Source organism: Pomacea canaliculata, linkage group LG5 (assembly GCF_003073045.1).
Source record: "Pomacea canaliculata isolate SZHN2017 linkage group LG5, ASM307304v1, whole genome shotgun sequence".
NCBI lineage: Eukaryota > Metazoa > Mollusca > Gastropoda > Architaenioglossa > Ampullariidae > Pomacea > Pomacea canaliculata.
In genome coordinates this window covers 24,394,664-24,403,168 of record NC_037594.1, presented here as the reverse complement: position 1 = coordinate 24,403,168, position 8,505 = coordinate 24,394,664, and positions in this window count along the sequence as shown.

Sequence of the window (8,505 nt, the reverse complement as noted above, 5' to 3'; positions counted from 1 at the left end):
GAGAGTTGTTATTATGCTGCAGGTAATGTGATAACTCTGAAATCATTTCACTTGTAGAATAATATAAAGCAATCCGTGTGTAAAACCTGTTTAGCTCCACCACCAAACCTTCTCTCTCCATCAAGAAACATCATCTCTTCGCTGCCCGTCCGAATTCCGAGTGTCGTAATCCTCGCTCGCCATTTTGTCCGAAATGGCAAATTTACTCGTTTACAATGTTTAAGCATTTTGTTGCTGCCGAGGTTTCAACGATCCTGAACACTCGAAAGCTAAAACACTTCTCCTCTTAATAACCATAAACCAATAGGAAAATTTCAATATCTTGGTCAATCACTGAGGACTAATGTGTCCCAGGCGACCGTTCGTCATTTTCCTCAGTTTGAAAAGAAAACAGCATCAATAAATTCCGAAAATGCTTTTTCTTATAGCAAGCTCAATATAACGTGAGTATTTTTGAGATGCTTTAATAAGAAAAACTAAATAAATAAAATAAAAATAAATAATAAAGTAAAAAAGAATTAAATAAAATCAATAAAAAATAAAATAAAAATAAAATAAAGCAAAAAATAAAAAATATAATAAAAAAAACAGTGTATGTAAAAGGAAACACAAGTATACTTAAGCGAATGTGCCCCGTAGTGACTGTACGCGCTGAGCTCAGTAAACTACTTCTTTTATAGCCCATCCCGAAGATGGCAAGAGTAGAAATGATATAATAATAATAGATCGTTCAGACGACCGAGTAGAATCTTCGGTCCAACAATTCATCGATCGTCCTCACACGATCGTCACCTCACGACCGAATCCTCGACCTGAGTGACGTCTCTCCTCAAGATTGGAGGAGGCTCTACCATTCACCGCCGCCCGGCCGCCAGGTGCCCAATTCCTCATCGAAGATGACAGTTTGTTGTCAAGTCCAGTTGTCAAGTCTTCACAGTTCTCTGCGTGTCCGGTTGAATGTTTCGGGCAAGCAGGCTAACGCATTGAGACTGGATGAAAGATTCGAATTTGGCGAGATTCACTAATAGCAGTCAAACTCAAAACCCTTTTCTGCTTCTCTATACTCTCTCAACCTACTCTTTTATTGTCCTCACCCGAGCTAGAATTAAGTGATACAAGTTTATACTTGTTTAAAGTTTTAAAACAGTAGATTAATTAATGTTATTCTTTCTGTGAATAAGTCTTTGTTCACCAAGCCTTCCACGACAAAAATTTTTTGTTTTCAACGTTTCAGCATCTATACGTGGATCATCTGCTTAAAATATTGTGCGATTTGTGAAAGCGAATAAGATGGACTGAGAGAATGGAATAAACATTAAAAAAACATCAAGAAACAGCGGCAGAGGAGTGGCTGAGGGAAAAAGAAAAATTGTTCGTCAAAGTCGTTCATGACCCACAATAACTCCAGATGGCAGCAGGAAGGAAGAAAGAAAATCTCAATGGGAGAAAAGAAATGTGCTTATGCTCGCATTGTAAAATATAGCTTAATATAACTCTACACAGGACGAGCAACACTTGACAATCGACACAACCGATGTCCGTGACCGGTGCATCGCAGAAGACACACTCTCAAATCAGAAGTCAACCTCACGCGAGAACGCAGCAAAATTCTGGAGTTCTCTATGCGGAATGGGGAAGTCAACGCCTGACAGGCAATTTGCTTACTTCAACACTCTGTCCTGTTGAAGTTGCAAATTAGCTTCCATATGCAAAGAAGCTGTGAGATGAGCTGCGTCTAATGTCACATCCCAAGCCAGACTGTCGGGACGAACACAAGGGACTGACTCCGGTCAGGAACAACTGAGGGCGAGAGATGTCTGTCAAGTCTAGTTAAAATAAGTGGGAGGGGCTATGAGGGGCGGAGACATGTAGGGCTGTGAAACTGTGATTGCCATATTATCACCTTGATCGTGCGTTTTCTCACGACAGAAGTGAGTATCTGGGTTGTCCACGTGTTTCACTTGAACAGGCATGCAGACTGGAGGTTATATGGCAAGAGTTCTTGTAAAGAAAAAATGTATCATCTTCTATATCAACAAGGATACTACAGAAAAAACATCACAACCAACGCAAATGAAGAGATAGGTGCGAAAATTCGTGGTGATTATGAAGCCTGAAAGTTCTGATAATGTGTTGACTGCGAGAGAAACGATAACGTTGATAATACCGAACAAAACACACTCATTTTCCATTCTTCAGCTTCTGCCATCTCCATACTGATCAAGGCTGTGTTCTCTATTAGCCAGACACGGCTATGGTGACCATACTCCAGCGTCGCATCATCACACTGAATCATCCACGTGCGGGACAAGTAACTTCGGTTCGCGCCTAGCCTCGTGTTTCAGTCACCTTGTGACGTCACACCAGTTGCGCGACACCATTTTCCCCTGCTGGACAAGATACTGGCGCAGTCTCTTGGCTTGCGTCACAGCGAACAAACTTCTCGCACCACTGCGTTGCTAGTCGCAGAGCGACAGTCACGAGATCTGACGATGAGAAAAAATGTTAACGGAATTTGAAGAGGCATCCTAGTTTGTTGTTGTAGCAGGAAATGAAGCACTTCCGCAAGTCATCACGAAGGTGGCGGAAAAGTCCACTAATGTCTTGCACAGTCCATCTCCAGAATCACCCGAGGTAGTGGCTCACATCCTGCTTTGAGTTATCGTAATTTTAGGTTCTGACGCCGAGTGCTGGGTATTGTGGAGGCTCATCGCCGATGACAAAAACTGCTTACTAAAAGGATAAAAGAAGTAGGAACTTTGGACACCTACATTCAGACCCGCTCTGAAAGGGAATCCATGACTGCGTGAGGATCGATTATTATTTCGAATTGTAGCTCCCGCTGGCTTTTCTCTAAAGGTGCCGCTGCAGCAAAGAGCAATATAACGTGTTTACTAATAAAGTTAGAATTTCTCTATAACAATCTTGAAAATTTATTCGCAGATGTAAAACTCTATAATGTGATTATAATTATCTAAAAATATAAACTTTATTACTATAAATTGTCGACGATTAAAAAATGAGTCATTAATATTATTTAGAAGCAAAGATAATTTCAATTCATTGTCATGAAATGTTTCGAACCAGAAGCAAATTTTTTCCCCGAGCTGTTAAGACTGAATACAATTATAATCTTTCAGGCTAATGATCTTCTCGTTAATATTTTGCTAATTTGTCTTATCGGAACTTTAGTTTGTTAGCTATGTTGTGGTTACAGAATATTAGTTATAGAAACAATTATGATACAACATTATTGTTCGTATGTATACGTTGTATTATGTGCTTTTTTGTATTGAGGGAATTTATGTTTTTGAGAAGTGAAGAAAGAGAGGAAGAGAAATCTAGAATAGAAGTAGGCTCGCATGTTATTGCCAATGTCAAGTTTCCTCTAGACACTTCTGAAGTGCAAATCCACGAGGACAGACACTATGTACTTTACAACTGTGTTATATAGTCACATAAACGTAACGGATCAAGATAAACGACTCGACATTTCTCCGTAGCTGTATTTACTGTTAATCTCAAAAATGACTAAACAGTTGTATCAATAATAAAACCTCGATCACCTTTCTTGATTGAAGGTAATAGAATGAATTTGTTTCTGATATAAAAAAACCGGTTACATCTGATTAACTGTGACAACATCTCCATCGCAACCTTGATTTATGTAAGATTGTATTAATATATATTTATGTGTAAATTTGATATCTACACAATCAATCTTTGATCATCATTTTGACAATTTATTGTAATATTCTGCTGTTATTTCTTTTCGATTCGTCGTCCTCCTCTGTCCCGCATGTCACACTTCTCTCAGAGCCGAGCACTGATAGCCGACTCTCGATGCGGAGAGGCGGGACCGACTCCAGACAGTAGGCTGTGTAATTTATGGAGTAAAACACTGTAGCTTCAATAATAATGTCATTTGTTTTTAGGTGAATGGGCGCGTCATGAGAGGTCACAGAATTGATTGCAGTTTGATTATATATTTATCATTATCTCAATGCGGTCATCGACTGTGATATCATAATCTGTTAATCGACTTTAAAGATCACGTGTCGCGAACTAGATTCGTCAGTGCTGTGCCGCGGGACGTTTTCTTATGAAGAAGAAAGGTTAGGATCGTCGTCTTTATGACAAATTGACTCACTAGAGTATAATTTGTAATAAAGGAATCAATTGTTTACACTTAAATTGTACATTGAATATCCTTCATCGCACAGAACATTTTGCTGTCCACTCATGCTCTTTAAGGAGAATATGAACTTGGATCATGCACTTTAAGAATTCTCTCATCGATGACTCTATTTCCAGTATTGCAATAATTAAGCGGTATACTTCTTGCTATTGTAATCCTAATATTACTTACTACGACTACCGCACGGTCCTTATTATAGAAGTCCACAACAGGAGCAGGATGCTAAAAGTTATCCATCCAGGGTCTGATTAAAGCACTCGATGGTCTCAGTCAGAACTGGATTCTGAGACCATCAACACTGTACCACAACTATACTCCGATAACACAAAAAAGACTTCTAAAACAGTAACTTACGAATTCACATTTACAATTATCTTCTTCATGTTTTCTCCATCTGTTCATTTCTCTACGCAAAACTCACTTAAAAAGTGCAATAACATACTTTTGAATTCATGTGGTGTCTTCACTGACGAGCAGACCATCACCCACAAACAACATAATTCAACCCCAGGAAATACACATTAAGAGTGACTAGTTCTTCGCATTAAGTTGTTGAATAATCTACGGGCACTACTTCATTCGGGGAAGATAAACTATTGAAATAACTTACGTATCTTGCGGACGTTTTTACAGATGTAAATGGTCCGAAATAAGATTGATGAGATACAAGGAGATCAAAGGTTGACATTTTGCACTTACTTCTCCGTTTTTTGTTATCTTTTTCACTTGTCAATCATCTACTTTACCACTTCCCTCTTTCACTCACTGACACCATTATCCTTCTAATTCCTCGAAATCTGTTCAAAGTTAAAATGATCGGAAATTTAATTGTTGGTGGTGGTTAGCAGACCGTTTATGGGTGTACGCTTATACTTCTAGCGTTTTTTCTGTAAGCACTTCTCCACCAGACTACAATCTGACAATGCCAGTCGAAGGCTGAATTTACTTGCTGCTGAAACCGCTTAGAATCTTGACAGTTTAATTCCACACAACTAATTTTTATTGTGTCTGGTCTCGAGTAAAAGTACACAAGATGAATTTTAAATATAAAAAGACATTTCTCGCCATGGTTAAGACAGGTGGTTGTCGTTACGTGTCGTCAATGTTTAACTGTTGTTGTGATATTATTTTGAATAATTTTTTAAACTTACGTTAATATAGCTAATACAGCATAAACTATTTACAGATTAAAAAATATAGAAATAACACACATAAATAGGTTAGTTTGAGACAAGCAGGCGGTAGTAAATTATGATGGGAATCCGAGTATAAACAAAAATTAATTATGCCTTATATGCGATGTGCTTCAGCCTAAAGAGGTCTGGTGATCGGATATAGGGTAGAGCAGATCGGTAGTCACAATACGAAAACCATTTGGTCTGTACAAACGTGTTTAACAAGTACAAGAATATATTCATATTCACACACTATATACGAAACAAGAGCAGAGGTTTGAATTCTGCCCAAAAAAGAATAAAAAGAGGAAAAGCGAATAAATAAACAAAACAGAGAAAATGACCTGTTTTATACAAAACTGTCCGGGTTTTCCGTCCCAGATAAACTATAAATCTAAACTTTAAGAATTTTTTTTTCATATTTTCAAGCTATCAAAAGACACAATGAAGGCAACAAAAAGGAAGTGGCAAAGGATGCACACAAGGTTTAAAGGTGAGTTGGTTTTAACTACACTGAACATGACTTCTCTCAACAACACCATCTTTTCACGAACCGAGTAAGCCACCTCCTTTCACTCAGCGATCCTGAAGGTGCGAACCGGGACAGAATATTCCACAGACACCTCCGCCTGTACCCCCCTTGTGGAGTGAGATACGCCACGTGTTGTCGAATCCACAAGTAAACAATTTTTTCCCCTGTCAACAAGGTGTTCTGCAGCCGTGATGATATCTTGCAGCTTTTGGCCGAACCTTCGTTGTTGTCGACTCGACTCTGCACTGGGGTCGGTGGGGGTCACACGTACACACACACCTTCCTCCTCAGACCAGGAATTAGTCCATAGCATGTGTCACTAAACAAACAAGAAACTATGTTTGTTAATGGTGGTGACTTAGAAGATGCCTCGAAAGCGTATAAGGTTCAGGAAGCGAAGTCAAGATGCGTGGAAGTGTTTGCGTGGATGAGTGATGAGCTGTGAGTCGTTAGCACGATATAGGATGACTTTCGTCGTCCGTATGTGACGTAAATTATCCCTCTCGTGTTCGTCGTAGTTAGCAAACTTCTAATAACTCCGCGTCCGCGCCACTGGTGAGGGTTTATCAATGAGGCTGTTATCGCGCCAACTCACAAGACCCTTAGCAGAGCCCCAATGAATCACCGAAACTACACATTTTTAACCACGATTCCAACAACTGCACTTGCGGGCTGCAGTTGCCACGACGTGTGCATCAACTAAAGGAAGCGCCGCTTATCGCCAGGGTAGAGGGTGGTGGACGGAGAGACGGCGCGCGTGCGGCAGTTCGGATAGAGAGAGAGAGAGGGAGGGAAAGTAAGAGAGAAGGAAGGCGGGTGGGACGAGACAGCAGCGAGTACTTCAGTCGCTGGGGTCGAATGTAAGTGGAGCTATCGCGCAACCTTGCGTGGGACGTGCGACAAAAAAGTTTGGAGTCGTTGTCACGCTGTGTGCTCCATCTGCTGCATGTGTTAGATTAAACAGTTCGATGGAGGATTCTCATCAGGGATCTTTTCTCATGTGGATGTTGATGTTTGTTTGTCAAAGCAGCACGGACAACATCTCTTCGGGTGATATGTCAACAAATCATTTTCAGCAGAGAAACATAATCAAAACTGACGTGAGATGGCAACAAAAAAAGGGAAAAGAAAAAACAAAAAAAAAAAAAAGGGAAAAGACAAAAAAAAAAAAAGCAAAAATTTAGTGTGTAGATGTGAACCTGATGGTAATCGTGTATTATGTATATATATCTCAGTATGTTTATGTTTACATCCATGTAACCTTTTGATATTTCCCCCACTCCTGCGTATTTTTGTTTGTTTATTTAGTGTCAGTACTTACTCTGCGTTTCACAGCCAAATCTTTACTTCTTGTCAAGATATATATATAATGTATACTGCGTTCTTGTTATCTCACAGACCTTCAAGGGGGGCCAAGGTTCTATTGATCAAAGGAATCAATAGATCAATCAAATCTTACAGTTCAGTATAAATTAACACACAACAGAAGCCACAAGCCAACATTACCGTAAAAAGCAATGTCAACAGTGATAGTGTTCATTTTAATCATTAACCTTTATTCTGTTTTATTGTCTTTGTTCTTTTCCTCTTAAAACGTTTTAATAAATCGATAAAACCCAGGGTTCACCGAGTGCATCGGGTACATCAAGTTCTCGCAGGTTTTAGTGGTTATGATGGAGAAGGTTGGCAGCATTCCCGTGGATAGAGTTCGGTCCGGGACGATCGACACCACCCGGGTGCCGGGGTGAAGAAAGAAGGGTGAGGTCGAGTCGGGGGGTCGAGTTCCGAGTCGCCTCACAAGCAGGGATTTGAACATGGCAGCGCGTCCATCACCTCCGTTTGCTGGCCACTCGTCTGAGCTCACTTCGGTGCCAGTTTGAAAGGGCATTTCCAGTCACGTGGGGTCTGTCAACGTCCGCAGACACTGTGCAATCAACGGCCTGTCCCGCTTCCCCTGTCCACTTAACTCGTTTGTTTTCAGTCCTGCTCTCTCTCTCTCACAACACTCTGGCCACATCCCAGTTATTGCTGGTGTTAACTTTGCTTCCTGGGAGCAGCCTGGTGACAAATGTGCTCACAAGGACCAGTGGTTGGAGAACTGCCAGCTTGTGGAATATGGAGCAAGAGTTGGTTATCAATAAATATGTTGATGTGCAGATTAAAACTAGTAGAATGTGTGTTTACTGGGTCACTATGTCCAACAGTCTATCTCTGTAGAAAGTAATTCAGTTCAATATGTGTTTTTAAAGTGAATTTGAAAGCATTTTTGTCTCATCTGATGGCGATTGTTGAACGATGTTACATGTTGGTGATTAATGCCGTGTATTATATAATTCCAATAGTTATGCCTTGTATATACTACAGTTCTGGCAGAAGTAAGCTAAACACGGGCTGGAACGTCTTTTTAATAAATCGTGCTAATGATCTAAGGGTTATAGTGCGTGAATAAACGACCGTTGGGACGACTATCTAAACACAGAAAAAGCATTTAAACTCTTGTTAAAAGTGTTTAAATGTTCGGTGATTGACCATTAGCCTGCTCATCACTTTCTCTCTATCAATACAGAAGAGTAAATGAAGCTAAAAGTTTAATTTCAGGC